Source organism: Osmerus eperlanus, chromosome 6 (genome assembly GCF_963692335.1).
Source record: "Osmerus eperlanus chromosome 6, fOsmEpe2.1, whole genome shotgun sequence".
Classification (NCBI taxonomy): domain Eukaryota; kingdom Metazoa; phylum Chordata; class Actinopteri; order Osmeriformes; family Osmeridae; genus Osmerus; species Osmerus eperlanus.
This window is the reverse complement of record NC_085023.1, coordinates 8800774-8817150: the sequence shown is the minus strand read 5'-3', so window position 1 is coordinate 8817150 and position 16377 is coordinate 8800774. Positions and strand designations below refer to the sequence as shown.

Genomic DNA, 16377 nt, shown 5'->3' with positions numbered 1-16377 from the left:
CCACCACTTTTGGCACAGTTTTAAAAAACTGCGTCTCTCTCTTTATAAAAAGAAGTGGTTCTTTCCCCCTGATGCTGTATATGCCATACTGCCTAATGATGTAAGTATTCCCTACTGATATCTTCCCCATGTTTTCCTCCATTAGGTTGAATTTGGATACAGTGAACCCATCAGACACTACACAGGTCAGGTTAGACTTCAATGACTGCAGCCACCTCCTCTTCGTCCCATTCCAGGACTTTGGTCCACTCTTTGGTAGCCACAACAGTCACCGTTATCGGTGGAGGTCGGCTGTAGGGCCCTGCATATGCTTTGCCAACAAGTACGCTTCTTAAGGTCACTGCGTCCATGCTAGGGGAAAAACAATGAGAAAAGATTATTCAGAATCTATCGTTTTGCTAATCCCATTTTCTCTGCATCCCTTCTGTTTTCCAGGTGATCCAGAAGTCCTAGTTATTTTCCTTTTCAATGGCATGTCGTTCCTAATTGTGTTCCCTGTTACAATTTGTTCTTCCAGTTCTGGCTGTTTATTTTATTTATTAGTTGTATAGTTGTATAATTTATTAGGTATATTATAGTAGTGTAGTTAGTTGTATCAGTTTTTTTCTATGTCTGTTTATTAAATCGTTCAGTAGTATTCTTTCTTTTTTTCTCAAATATGTTTATTGGTTTTAATTTTTTTTAGCACACAACCATACTTCAAACAAACACACACATCACAAACACAACACACAGATACAACAACATCGGCTCAGCTACACACATACAATACAATAAAAATGATGAATAAAGAAAGAAAACAGATACACAGCAAAGTACTCTCTCTTACGACTTTTCAAAAAATCCCTGTAACATAATGTCAGAAACGTTGGGGTCCAAATAATTCAGATAAGGTTCCCAAACTTTATAAAATTGTTTAGATTTGGAATGTATCACACATGTCAGGTACTCTAGAGGTACTAAATCAAACAAAACATTATGCCAGCCCTTAACAGTTGGCTGTCTATCGCTTATCCACTGTAATAATATATTCTTCCTAGCTGCATATGTAAGAATACAGAAGAGCCTCTGGTTTTTTAACACTACATATCTAGAAGGGAGACCCAGAATAAGAGACATTGGATCCATCTGTAAGTTTTGCCCAAGTATCTTTTCAATTTCTGTCAAAACATTAGCCCAGTATCTTTGCAGTTTATGGCATGACCAAAGGCAATGGGTTAGAGTACCAATCTCTGTTTTACATTTAAGACACATTGGCGACAAAGTTGGATTAAAATGATGTCTGCGGTTGGGGGATATATGCATTCTATGTAAAATTTTTAGCTGTATAGATTTGGCTCGATTACAGACTGAAATTGATTTAGCGTAGACCCAAATATCGTCCCACTCATTGTCATTGATTGTAACAGAGAGTTCGCTCTCCCACTTTTCTTTAAGCTCTTGCAAAGCCACAGTTGCCAGAGTACGCATAGCTCCGTAGAGTAGACTGATAGACAATCTCCAAGGTGTTGCAAACAGTACTTTCTCAAGATGAGATGCACCAGGGTTATCAATTAGGGTTGTACTGTGCAATATATAATGTCTTATCTGTAAATAACGAAAGAAGCTCTGTCTGGGGATATTATATTTCTCAACCACTTGGTTAAATGACATTAATGTATTATCAGAGATTAGGTCTTTCAACACATAAATGCCACAATCCTGCCACTGTCTGAAGCCAGCATCAAGAAGTCCTGGTTGGAAATCGGGGTTGTTCAAAATAGGAGTGAAAACTGATGTTAGTTTTGACCTCCCCTCAAGTCTACGTGTTAGTCGCCAAGCCTTAATTGTGTTGAGAGTAACAATATTGTCGCAGCATGACCTAACAGTTTTAAAACTCTTAACAAACAACAGGTTCTTCAGTGGGTATTTTGATAGGGAGGTTTCCACATCCAGCCAGACAGAGGCTGTCTCATTTACGATCCAATCATATATATATCGCAAATGAGCACAGAGCTGGTACTTTCTCAAATTTGGTAAATCTAATCCACCTTCAGAGCTTGGCAGTTGTAAGGTAGCCATCTTTAGCTTTGGTCTACGTTTGCTCCATATAAATGCACTAAGCCAACCATTTAGTTTTTTTAAGACTCCATACGAAAATAAAACTGGGATCATTTGGATAGGGTAAAGCAATCTAGGCAATATGTTCATCTTAATAAGAGCTATACGACCTAGCCAGGAGACTGGCAAAGAGTTCCACCGCTCCAAATCTAGTCTCACCTTCTCAAACAATGGAACAAAGTTAGCCTTATACATTTGCTCAAATGTAGGGGTTATGAATATACCTAAATAGATAAAGCCCCCTGGGGACCACTTAAAGGGGAAAAAAGGCAGTGTTGTAGGTATTGAGCTTAGGCTCCCTAGCGGCATGGCCTCTGATTTTGTCAAATTAATTTTATATCCAGAAAATTTGCTAAATAAACCAACAACATCAAGTAACACAGGTATTGATGTTTCTGGACTTGAAATATAAATTAAGACATCGTCGGCATAAAGGCTTATCTTATGATGTACATTGTCTATTTGTAAGCCCTGGATGGAGGGTATTGTCCTTATGGCCTCTGCCAATGGCTCAATAACCATGGCAAACAACAGGGGGGACAATGGGCAGCCCTGCCTTGTTCCTCTATGCACAGGGAAACCGTCAGACCTCAGTCCATTAGCAAGAATGGCTGCTTGAGGATTATCTTACAAGACCTTGACCCATCTAATAAAATTATCCCCTAAACCAAATTTCTCCAAGCAGTAAAATAAATATGACCATTCAACTCGGTCAAAGGCCTTCTCTGCATCCAGAGAAAGCACTAAACCATCAACTTGTCTACGTTGGAAGACCTGAATGATATTAAGAAGACGCCTAACATTGTTATAAGAGTTTCTCCCCTTTATGAAACCAGTTTGATCCTCTTTTATAATTTTAGGTAGGAGACCTTCAAGGTGTATAGCCAAAATTTTTGCCAAGATCTTCCTGTCTACATTTAGAAGGGATATGGGCCTATAAGAGGCACAGGACTCAGGACATTTCCCCTTTTTCAGTATGAGTGAGATATTTGCTTCTTTCAAGGTCGGGGGTAGCTCTTTATTTGAGAAAGCATCATTAAACATGCTGACTAAAGGGTCTACTAATATGCCTGAAAACTCTTTGTAAAATTCACTGCTGTACCCATCCGGTCCACCAGCTTTCCCATTCTGAAGAGTTCCTATGGCATTAAACACCTCTTCTCTGGAAATGGGTGAATTAAGAGCAAGTTTATGTTCTGATGGTATAGTGGGCAAGTTTAGCTGGTCAAAGAACTTATCCATCAGAACAGACGCATCCCTTGGCTGCTCAGAACTATAGAGATTATGATAAAATATCTTAAAGGTGTCATTTATAAGCTTATTATCATATATACGGCTGCCTTGAGCATCACAAAGGGCTGCAATGGTTTGTGACTCTGCTCTTTTTTTTGTGAGATATGCTAGGTATTTCCCAGGTTTATCCCCATGTTCATAAAACTTTTGTCTAATAAATCTGACTTTGACTTCCTCATCTTGTGTTAAAAGGTTGTCTAAGGTTGTTCTAATTGCAGATATTTCTGTCAAAATAGTGGGAGATGGGCACTCAACATAAGCATTTTCTTTAGTTTTAAGTTCAGCCATTAACAGATTCTGCTTTTCTCTTTTTTGCCTTTTTTTACTTGCTGAAAAGGAAATAATCAACCCCCTAGCATATGCTTTAGCAGTTTCCCATAATAAGGCCGGGTTGTCTGTGGATCGAGTGTTAATGGAGATAAAATACTGAAATTCAGTGGTAAAATGAGTAACAAATGTATGATCTTTCAAGATTGATGTGTTCAGTCTCCAGAACTTCACTCCACTATTTACACCCTTGATGGAGAGGTCCAAAATTACCTTGGCATGATCAGAAATCAAAATACTACCAATAGAGCAAGACAAAACCCTGTGCATCGCGAGACCTGACATGAAAAAGTAGTCAATCCTACTGTGAGAGCCATGAGGTGCAGAAAAGAAAGTATACGCTTTATCAGAAGTGTGAATTGTTCTCCAAACATCAACAAATCCTAAATCCTCACAAATAGAACAGAGTGCCTTAGCCTGTGGTGAAAGAGACATAGCTTTAGAAGGTAATTTATCAATAAGTGGGTTTAGTATGCAGTTAAAATCTCCACCTACAATGGCAATATCTGACTGAATCTCAGAAAAGTCCAAGAATACCTTAGTTATAAAGTCAGAGGGGTGAGCAGGAGGGTAGTACACGTTCAGTATAGATATAACTGTATCTTGCAAGATGCCCTTTACAATAACATATCGGCCACTTTTATCTTTAATACAGTCCAGCAATGAAAACTGCAAGTTTGCAAGTTCCTTCTCACTAATATAGCCACTCCTCTACTTCTTGAGGTGAATGAGGAAAAAAACACCTGATTAAAACCTTCCTTCTGCAATTTGAGATGCTCTTCATCATCCAAGTGCGTTTCTTGCAGGAGAGCAATATCAATATGCCCTTTTTTCAAAAAACGCAGTACTTTTCTTCTTTTAACAGGACTATGAACCCCTTTTATGTTCCATGTACATAGACGTAACTTATTACTCGCCATATAGGCCAACTTTATTCGTTATGTAGAGAAAGTATGCTGAGAACATGAATCCTAAAACATATAAAACGACATGTGCAGTCACTGAGCCAAGAGAAGAAAAACAAAAAAAGTAATGTGAACAAGAACTACTATACAAAAATAAACAAATTAAACTTACATTTTCAAGGGGGTTGTCCCTGCTACCTAACCTGCAGGGAGTTCCAAACATCGCCCATGGCAAGACTAAAGAGCTTGCCACCCAATCTTCATTCCTCACCACCATCGTCACAAAAAAAAACAACAACACGTCAGCCTACTCACAGTGGCTATACTTGGCAAATAAAATATAAAGTCTATGTATAGATAAACTCAAACAGGAGGTAACATACCACATTAATCTTCAAAAATCAGTGTCTGAGTCCAGTCTTCAGTCTGACATACCTTTGCGTCCTTCTTCTAATGACTGTGCGAGTAAAGCGGCATCTTTCGGAGAGTCGAATCTCTTCTGCTTACCATCGACTGTCACCCTTAAAGTAGCCGGATAGAGCAATGCATAGATCACGTTCATTTTCCTTAGTCGGGTCTTCGTGTCATCAAATGCCTTCCGCCGCCGAACCACTTCTGCCGAGTAGTCATTGAAGAAGGAAACTTTGGGCTTTCTGGCCGTAGCATCATCTTGACCTCGAGATCCGAGCCGCCGTGCCGCATCCATTACCCGCTGTTTGTCTTGAAAGTTGTGAAACTTCAGTATAAATGGTCTTGGACGCTGGTTATGACTGGGTTTCGGTGCCAATGATCTGTGAGCCCTGTCAAGCTTTAAACGACCATCTTTCACAGTCATTTGAAGGTGTTCTGGTATCCACGTTTCTAAAAATTCCACTGGATTTGTCCCTTCGGAGCCTTCTGGTATGCCAACCACACGCACATTGCATCTACGACCTCGGTTGTCAAGATCATCGATGTGCTCAAACATGTCGCGCACTTGTTTTTCAAGGGATGCTATCCTAGCTTCTGAGGCTATAGTTGTGCCCTCGACATCAGAAATTCTTTTTTCAGCCTCCCCTACGCGTGCTGCAATTGCTTGCAACTGTGCTGTCTGATCTTTAATGGCCTCTAAGACTGTGGAAACTTTTGTGTCGATCACCATAGTGAGTTTGTCAGTGATGTTGTCCAAAGCTTGAATAATATTTGGCTCCATCCCTGGGCTAGCAACCGCTAGTTCACCGCTAACACCAGTTCCCTCAGGAGTAGTCTTCACCACTTTCTTCGATGTTTTTTTCATGATTTCTGAATTTTGGCGAAAATAATGATCTAGACTCATGTTAGAGTACCTCCCCTACAAAATTCCGTACTTTTACTGTCCAGACATGATAGATTAATATATAAACTCTGATAAATGCCACTGGAGCTGGCTTACAATGCTGTTCACTCTACAGCGCCATCTTGTTCCCCCCGTTCAGTAGTATTCTTATGTAGTTTTTTTTCAGTATTACTGTGTTTCTTTTCTTTATTGCAATTAAAATTACAATAGTATAATAAATTGAAAAATGTTAGTGAGTAAATTCAGCGAGTTAGGCAGCTAGTGAAAGTAAAAAATATTAGCCAATACTCAGTTAGAATATCCCATTTACTTAAGTCTCAATCTCATTTACCAAAATGTTTGCGTTGCTTGGCAACAGTCGCAATGCCTAGGCCAGGGGTGTCAAACAGTCTTTGCTAAATTTGTGCCCCCTGAGCAGAGGTTTTAAAGTGTAAAAAAAAGGCATTCATGACACATTGGTGTCATGTTCAGCGAATAGACTTACCTTGATCAATGTGAAGATGTTGTTTCTGTAGAAGTCTAAGTAAACAACACGATACTACCATTTGTCAATTTTAGTTATCTGGTGTCCTACCAATCCAACTGTTCAGTCCTTAACATTTAGTGCCTGCCTCTGTCACACTACAGAAATATAAAAATATCAGAAATTATAACTGCTCTATTTATCCACAGAATACTATAAATTATCCAGTTACTAGTCCAAATAGGATTAGAAATAGTATTTGCTAGTTGTTGAAGTCTACAGTCCAAGTCGTTAGTGCTAGCTACATTTATTAGCTACAATATCAAAAACGGTGACTTGTGTAAAAAGTTACTCTAATGTTGACAGTTAGGACATAGTACAAAAACATAATAGAATACATTTAGCCAAATAATAGTTACAAAATAATGTTAATTAGCTAGCTAAGTTTCTACATTTTAAAGGGGTATTACCGTCTTGCGTCAAGGCTCAGCCACTACAGTTTCTGACAAAAGTACCAAGCGCCTTATTCTCGTGAGCTGGTCAAGTACTGCTCGAGCGGTCACTAAAGTGTTGGTTCCATGGATGCTGGTGAAAGTAGGTTGCACGAGCAGGCTAGGCCCGCGAAAGAGCAGATTCTTCATCACCGTGTTCGTAATGCAGCTGTAAATACTGTTATAAGGAAATATATTTGTTAAGGTATTTAAATCAAGAATGAATTTCGGTCAATTCATTCTCTACGCAGTTTGAATTTAATTTAAACTAATGCAAAATCAAATGCCAACGCTTGTAAACATGCTCAGTGTAAATACTGTAATAAATGTGGGTTCCCTTATGTAACAGGAAATTACTGCTAGGAACGTCAGCCTTAAAGAACCACAGGTAGGGTATAACAGTGCAAGTCTTTATTAACCCAGACAATTGTTTCTCATTCATAAACGGGGCACCCTGGCATCACTGCAAATCCAGCACTCAATTACTCACGCACCTAGGTTACGTCACACGTGCGAGGGAGACCCAAATACCCCACTTCTGACTATAGTCACCTCCCCGTATCCTGTTCTCGCCTCCCACGCTGGTAGGCTACCGGTACTTTAAATAACCCTACTTAAAATTGCACAAGACAAACAGTTATGAGTGTACATAACTCAACACTTGGTGAGACCCTCCCCCGGGGTCTGAGTTTGTGACGCCGTCTGCTTTCCCAGGAAGAACGTCCGCTGGACTTCGTAGTAGGATCCTCAGTTCGATCGGTATAGGTCAGTTTTTTGATCCCCTCGTTAACTATCTTCGTTGCCGGCAGTCCTTTCGATTGCGAACGCTCACCCACTCCGTTCAATAGAGTGCGCAACTAAGATCATGCCTATCATGAAGTCAATGAAACATAGCAACCTATGTTTCATTGACTTCCATTGATTTTAAAACATGACCATTTCAAAATATAGAAAGATGGGGGGTTTAAAGCTGTAAACAGCTGGTCAATAGAACACATTGATGTTTGAATGGAGTAGGTAGCTTAAACATGTAGTGAGCAGCAAGGAAGTAGCCTACATTTGTGACATTTAAACCTAATAATGTTTTAAGTGCTTTGTGCTGCCATATTGCATAAATAACAACAGTTAGTTTTATCAATATAGCAGACAAAAGTATGTCAGCAGTATGAAGGTGAAAAAAGCGTTGCTTTGAAACCAGAATGGTGAGACAGTGTTAAAGGTATATCTGTCATTGTCATGCATTGCAATATTTTCTTACGGTTGACAAAGGAGAAAGAGGGATATGAAAAGGGTATCTTATTTAATTTCATAAATGTTAAAGCGTTATGTTAGAGCTCAATGCTCTTAAGACAGTCACCCCCATTACCCTGTGCAACCCCAGTCAACACTGGAGTCCTTCCACGATTGGGAACTGAACATCAGCTCCCTCACCAAGAAAGCACAACAGAGGATGTACTTCCTAGGCAGCTGAAGAAATTCAACCTGCCAAAGACAATGATGGTGCACTTCTACTTCCACGTCTGTTTGAAGTTTCTTGGCGAATAAAACCCATTCTGATTCTGAAAAGTATTAATAATTGAAAGATGTAAAAACAGAAATACAGTTTAAACAGTGGAACAGTGTTTCTAGCTCTTAAATATAGTGATGAAGAGCGTTGGCCAATCGGATTGGTTCCTTGTTTCTTGTAACGTAGCAACGGTTGTCATTGTCAGCAAACCTAGAATCTAGGTTTCAGTATCAAGATGGAGGAGAAATTAATCATGTGTGCCTGCACACCCAGTCCTGTTCAGACACTGAATTTAAAGATGTCATAAATATAATAATCCATGGTGCAGGTTTGCCGATGTTGTCGTCGTCCCTGGTGAGTTTTTTTTATACTTTTAAATTCAATCTCGTCACATTACGTGACTTTGTTGTGCAACTGCAAAAGCTACTCTAACTCTGATCAAAATGCTGCTGCAAAAAGGCTGAACTATTGTGGGTAGTAGATAAGATCATGTTACATCTAGCCAGCGGATCATGTATGTCAAAGTGGTATTTGTACAGAACATCATACTGTAGGCGTGAATAATGCATGCATGGTCATCATCGTCGTCCATCTTTGGCTGAAGCGAAGCTAGAGAGAGGATTCAATGGGAGATTTCCTACAGTAAGCTAGATCTACTGCTTCAAATTGAAAACGGAGACGATATTTTGATTACAGACAAGTTCCTTAACCCTTGTGTTATCTTCGGGTCATTCTGACCCATCAGTCATTGTGACCCACCGTCGTATTGCGACAAATTTACCTCATACAAAAACAAAGTGAAGCATTTTCTTTTAACTGTCGGGCTGTGTCAGACCCCCCACATTGGAATGGTTAAAAGACAATTATTTGTATTTTTTTTGTATTGGGTAAAATTGGGTAAACACAACGATGGTTCGTTATGAACCTTTGGGTCATGTGACCCGAAGGCAGCACGAGGGTTAATCTCTGTTGTCAATAACGCCGATAAAAAGTAAATACTGTTACGAAGCATTTGTTTGTAGGTAACGAACGATAGACGTAACTAGCTAGCTATGTGAACTTGTTTCGCCGTTCTATGGCAGCTATGATGACAGCGTTGTAAGCACTCGTCACTAGAATGGCCATAACTTTAAAACAAAAGATCATATTTAAAATCTGTCTGCTATTCTACATTGCCCACACAATTATATATATATATCAACTCTAACATGGCCTGTATCTTGTATTGAAAGTGCTCGAAAATTAGCTCGTCTAATGTATGGTGGACTGAGAAAACATATTTGTCAAAGCGGAGCGAGCGGATGTCGTGGGAGAATTCCTACTGTTAGATTTACTGCTTCAAATTGAAATCGGAGAAGAAATTTAGAGTAAAGACAAGTTTCTTAACGTCTGTGTTCAATATCGTCAACTAAAAGTAAAAACTTTTCAGTTACGAAGCTTTTGTTCGTAGTAACGCCAGCTGCAGTAAACCTTTCGTGACCCCGGTTTGGCTGTTCGTGACAGTCGGATATGACAGTGTTGAGCCTCGATTTTTGCAGATTTCTGTGAAAATTTCTTAAAGAAAAATAATCTAGGTAGATTACGTACACTTTAACCCTCGTGCTGCCTTCGGGTCACATGACCCAAAGGTTCATAACGAACCATCGTTGTGTTTACCCAATTTTACCCAATACAAAAACAAATTAAAATAATTTTCTTTTAACCATCGCAATGTGGGGGGTCTGAGACAGCCTAGCTGTTAAAAGAAAATGCTTCACTTTGTCTTTGTATGCGGTAAATTTGTCGCAATACGACGGTGGGTCACAATGACTGATGGGTCAGAATGACCCGAAGATAACACAAGGGTTAAGTTCAATGTACATACCTTGTTTGGCCAATTTGGTCGATTGTGGAAAAAAGTAGAACCGTTTTTAGTTATGAAGAGCCATCGCGCTAGCTTGGAATTGCGTTATCCCACTCATCACTTCAGTGGTCATAACTTTTAAACAAAATAGTCTATCTTAAATCTGTCTGCTGTTCTGAATTCACGACAAAAGTACGCACATTTCATACGCTCTAACTTATCCTCTATCTTGTAGTGAAAGTGGGTAAAAATTAGGTTTTCTAAAAAAGTAATGCAGACGGAGAAGACTTTTGTCAGAATGGCTCCGTGAAATCGTCTTGATAAAGGATGATTTGCCTAACATGATCATATAAATATTTACACCATTAGAAAGCCCTAAATCTTGTCTTCAAAATGGTATAAACAGTTCAGGTATATTATTTGAATAAGTCTGCATATTCAGGCAGGAAAGTGTCAAAAATTGACACGGTGAGAAACAGTTCTGTCAGTGCGTGACGTCACAATTGAATTTGACTTGAACATTCTGAACCATTGAAACCCATTCATTAGTGTGTTTGCTGCAAGCAAAAACACAATTGTTATTCTGCATACTTATTGTTGGAATGCTGCTTCAGCATTCCAAGTATTGTTCTTTGAATCTTTATTCAAGCATCTTCTTCTTCTTCTATTTCTTCCAAGACACCTTTCAGCGCCTTCAAATCTTCAGCTATTAAAACCGTTCAGCTATCAAAAAATTCAGCAGTTTCAGGCCATGGGTGCTATGACTTTTCAGCTTTGTACCTTGTATGCTTGAATTAATATAAATCAATATTCATAATATTTTTAACATGGGTTTCCAATGGAGTTTTCTTTCAAATCCTCTCAAACTTATTTAACCTGTTTACGCTCCTGTTTCGCCCGCGAGACAAAAATGCTGCCTCCCCCTTCCTCAGTTACGACGCACTAAATTCTAAAAAATATATTTTTTAGACGCTACACATGTTATACATCGTTGGAAAGCTACGATTCTTGTGCTTCCATTGAAATAAACCAATTCAAGATCAAGTCGCAATAGCAAGCAAAGTCAACGTCTTTTTCCGGTGAACATTCCTTCAACAATGCCAAAGAAAAAAGTTGTACTCACCCTAAGTTGTTCAAATAGGTCCAGGTGTGCAAATCATGCCATCAAAACTTGATCTGCGTAAGTCCCAAGGGTTCAAAGTATCTAACCATGTAAAGTAATTCGTCCAAATACAATGTTTTACGTTCATGAATAGCCATTATCCTTTGTTTCATTATGCAAGTTAGCCGACGGAAGAAACAACTTGTTCACATAAAAGTGTTATTTTCTCCGATTTATCAACGGAGTATTTACAAAATGAAGGTCTCAAAATGTCCGTTGAACCCTCCCCTTTTGATTGACACCTTGTTCGACCCAATAGGAGCTTCCATGCCCCGTTGACAGCCCTCTAAAGCCAACTAGGTCTGTGCGTCCTGCCCCCCCCCCCGCCCCCCCCCCCCCACACTCGTTCTAAACAAATTTCTCGAACTGGCTTCGACTGGCTCTGAAATTAGCTCGTTAGCCTTGTAGCTGACAGCTAGCTGAAAATGCCAATACCTCATTTGTATGCGTCTGTGGAGCCTTCAAAATAACAGTCGATTGCGCAATATGGTTGACAGAATCAGTGTTCTTTGTGCGCCAATCCTTGGAATCAGATAAAGCACTCCAATGTGTTCATGCTTCAGTTTTTGTGTTTCAGTATTACTAATTAGGGATTTAGCTATTATATATGATATTTCTAAGTACCAGAGATGGGCCAGAGATAACAATTATGAAAAATAATACCTTTTTATTTGACCTTGACCTTGGTTACAAAGGGTCATTTTGGAGTCTCCAAAAGACCCTTTTAGAAAATTCCTGGATGTACTCTTATAAAAACATGTGTCAAATATGAATATATTGTGGTATTATGTTTGACTTTTGATTTGAATTGGGTAAGGCTTCAACCTGTGGTCCAATTTAGTCTTCCAGATAATACCTACCACCTCTAGGCCTCTTCAGGCCTCTGTTTTCAAAACAAAATCTAGGCGGAAATAGAAATTTTCACTTTCCTTGTGTTCAAGCTTCTATTACTCAACACTAGAAGGACTGACAGGGGTCCTGACAACAGGGGACATAACTTCAGAGTGTCAGCTTTCAAAAGAGATCATTTACATGCATGTACTCCAAATGGTTCAAGAACAGCTTCCAATTTACTTTGGGTATGCTGTTTAGGCGTTTTCAGGCAAATTTAACAGGAACATGAAAAGGTTAAACTTCTTCAACTTCCAAATCCTTCTTCTTCCTCAATCTTTCAGCTAGAGCCACCATTTAAACTTTAAAATGTTGACAAAACCCTAAACTATTTTTAAATAATTCAGCTTTTTGATATCTATTCAACTTTTTTCAATATCACTGATTATGTTTCATGACTTTTTCAAGCCGTTTCTGAGATTTACATGGGTGTTTACTTGAAACCCTAGAGTGCAGACTGAAACGCTTAGAGTGGAGGGCAGCTTCGGATGTCGTTGAAAAAATATTTCTATTTTGCCAGCATTGCCACAATTTTCGCTCTTCATGCTTCATTTTTGGATCAATAGATAGCTAATTTTGTGCTGGTCGTAGACAGTTGTCTGTTGAATCCAACAGACGTACACATTTGTTCAGAGCCCCACGAAAGCTAGACAAAGTCCAACTCTCGCCCCATAGAGACCAATGCAAATCTGGTGACAAAATCGTCAGAGAAAGCAAAAAGAACAAGATTTTGAAACTGCCGGTAGAGTCGTATTTCTGACCGCACAGAAATATAAAGGACATCTCTGGTTTCGGCAGAGTCTTGGGTCTCGGAAAATATCCTTATTTTTTGGATTGGACCTATAGCTTTGCGTCTAGGTCAACTTGTTTGAGGTGTGGATGCTAGGTAAATGTTCGTTTTTCTCTCTGCCTAGCTCGTTAGCCATCACAGCTGCGCCATCACCGTGGCAACCAAACAAACACGCACCAGGAAAGCAAAAGGAACACTTTTTCGAAACTGCAGGTAGAGTCGTATTTCTGACTGCACAGACATATAAAGAATATCTCTGGTTTAGGCAGAGTCTTGGGTCTCGGAAAATATCCTTATTTTTTGGATTGGACGTACAGTTTATCGTCTCGGTTAACTTGTGTGAGGTGTGGATGCTAGCTACATTTCTGTTATTCTCTCGTATAATCGAGCTAGCGCGATGGCTCTCCATAACTAAAAACGGTTCGACTTTTTTCCCACAATCGACCAAATTGGCCAAACAAGGTATGTACATTGATCTTAAAGTGTACATAATCTAGCTAGATCGTTTTTATTTTAGCAAGTTTCACAGAAATCTGCAAAAATCGAGGCTCAAGACTGTCATAGCTGACCATCACGAACAGCCAAAAACCGGGGCTGGGGCATGTGTTTGCTGCAGCTGGCGTTAATCCTACGAACAAACGCTTCATAACTGGAAAGTTTTTACTTTTAATTGACGATATTGAACAGATGTTAAGTAAATTGTCTTTACTCTAAATATCTTCTCCGTTTTCAATTTGAAGCAGTAAATCTAACACAGTAGGAATTCTCCCACGACATCTGCTCGCTCTGCTTTGACTAACAAATATGTTCTCAGTCCACCATACATTAGACAAGCTAATTTTCGAGCACTTTCGATACAAGATACAGGCCATGTTAGAGTTGAATTGTGTGGGCAATGTAGAACAGCAGACAGATTTGAAATATGATCTTTTGTTATGGCCATTCTAGTGACACTACGACTGTCATCATATGGCGAAACCAGGGGGGGTGTTCCATCAACGTCGATTAAGGAAAAGCTAGACTTATCTCGCCAAGTCTCACTTACTTTAGCGAGAGTTCCGTTCCATTAACCCTCGTGCTGCCTTCGGGTCACATGACCCAAAGGTTCATAACGAACCATCGTTGTGTTTACCCAATTTTACCCAATACAAAAACAAATACAAATAATTTTCTTTTAACCATTCCAATGTGGGGGGTCTGAGACAGCCCGACAGTTAAAAGAAAATGCTTCACTTTGTTTTTGTATGAGGTAAATTTGTCGCAATACGACGGTGGGTCACAATGACTGATGGGTCAGAATGACCCGAAGATAACACAAGGGTTAAGGTGGCTTATTTTAGTTCTAGCTACGTAACCAAGGTAACTTATACTTCGGAACTAGCCTGATCCGTGTCAGGCTAAAAGTCAAGCTAAACTCAAATGTGTTGCAAATAATTTCAAACAGGCGGAAACAGAATCTCAAAAGACAGTTTGGTCGAGTAAATTCCTGCGCGCAAACTAGTGATGGGCATTCCGGCTCTTTTTCGTGAGCCGGCTCGTATGGCTCAGCTCACTAAAAAGAGCCGGCTCTTTTGGCTCCCGAACGGCTCTTTAAAAAATACATGTTTTAACTATGAATTTGACTATGATAGGTGTGAAAACAATTTGAATTAAATTATGAAATGAAATCATACTCGACCGTAACCACATATCTTTAAAAATGCATTGATTTGTCATGGCTCTCCTCCGAGTTTTGACTACTCTCTCACTGTGTGTGAGTTGGCTCGGCCCTCCCTCATGCAGGATTGACAGGAACAGAATGTGAGGATGATCGTGTGCGCCTTTAAGCCTACAAGTATTTTTTTGTTGTTCTTTGAATTAGTCAATTATTTTAAATACAATTCAAATTCATTATTTCATAATCATTTAGTTTTTATAGGCTGTATTAATCTATTAAAAATAGAGTCGGTTCTTCAGATATGCGAGCCAGCTCCCGACGTTCACCTTCAAGAGCCGGCTCTTAGAGCCGGATCGTTCGCGAACGACCCATCACTAGCGCAAACCACTTAAGTCCGTGTTCAGAATTCAGACTTTTTGAAGTGCAGACATTAATGATTTAGCTACATGTTTACTTCATCTCCAAAAAATATATTAATTTAAATAAACAAGTTAAGAAATAATGTCACTTTTGTTTTCAAAAGCCATTGGTTAATTGACATAAAATAAGGACTTAGAAACTAAGCAGAGCGTCTAGACAAGTTACAATCAATTATGGCGTATCCGTTCTTTGACAACCCTGTGGTGGATGAAGGTGCTCAGATTATACAAAGAGCGTTTACCCCACCAGCCCCATGGGTCTTCAGAGACAGAAGTAATGGTTCCCTGACCAGTATCTGTGGAAGAAGTATAGGTTCAGCAGGCCCAGCATAGTTTATCTAGATAAATGTAATTGTCATTCTTTAAAAAAATAAAACCATAAATATATGTATATATGAAATAACACTTTAGCAACTCTTAAGGATGGCAATGAACACATAAGAGCAGCCTACCATTCTTTGTAAAAAGTAATAGAAAGGAGAGTAGACTATAATAGTAGAAAGGAGGGTAGTAGACTGCAGTCTATGTAGGTAGGCCTAGACTATGTAGTCTGCTGGAATCACACACAAGGAAGCAAACCCACTGTAGCCAAGCCTTGACACTGTTCAGTCTGTCTGCATCTGTCTATGTCTTTGCATGTGGGACATTCTTGAACGGGCAACTATGCCAGGAAATATGAAGGGTATACCTTTCTCCAAAGCAGTACCTGAATATTATCATCAGTTTTTCAGGTAATCTTGAAACACAAAGAATCAAGGAGGACTTTTTATTCAATTGTATAAAGTATTTTCATTGTTTAAAGTAGCCTATATGTTGACAAGCCTGTATATTACCTCTCCTCTGGCTTCCCCAATATTATAGGTGCAATATACTGTCCCCATGGGTGTATCCAGGCCCATTGGAAGACTCAGGGGGTGACTGCCTGGTGCCCCCATGGTTGAAAGCGTTTCTAAAATGCCCAGAGTGGCAAAAATTAGACCAAGTGCCCTACTGTCTGCCATTCACATTGTGAAATATGCTTGAGTGCACAGGATGCCCCATGCAATAAATGACAGTGTGCCCTCTATAAATGTAAAAAGAGTTCCTTTATAGTATAGAAAATGTGATGCAGTACCCTATAAGGTGCCCTTACAATGGCCTAAATTGGACTGTTCCCATGCCCTTACTTCCAATGGAAAAAGGTGCTGTTATGAAGTGCCCTTTATGCTGCCCCT

The 16377-nt window shown here is 39.4% G+C and overlaps 1 long non-coding RNA gene across 1 annotated transcript; it reads right to left on the bottom strand.

Annotated features, from left to right (window-relative positions):
• Window positions 1-226: 226 nt before the first annotated feature.
• On the bottom strand, window positions 227-7045 carry LOC134022845 (uncharacterized). The gene is made up of 3 exons (XR_009930691.1): window positions 6874-7045; window positions 6425-6459; window positions 227-351 (listed from the first exon to the last, which is right to left on the bottom strand). It is a non-coding gene; the product is annotated as an uncharacterized LOC134022845 (long non-coding RNA).
• Between the last annotated feature and the right edge of the window lie 9332 nt (window positions 7046-16377).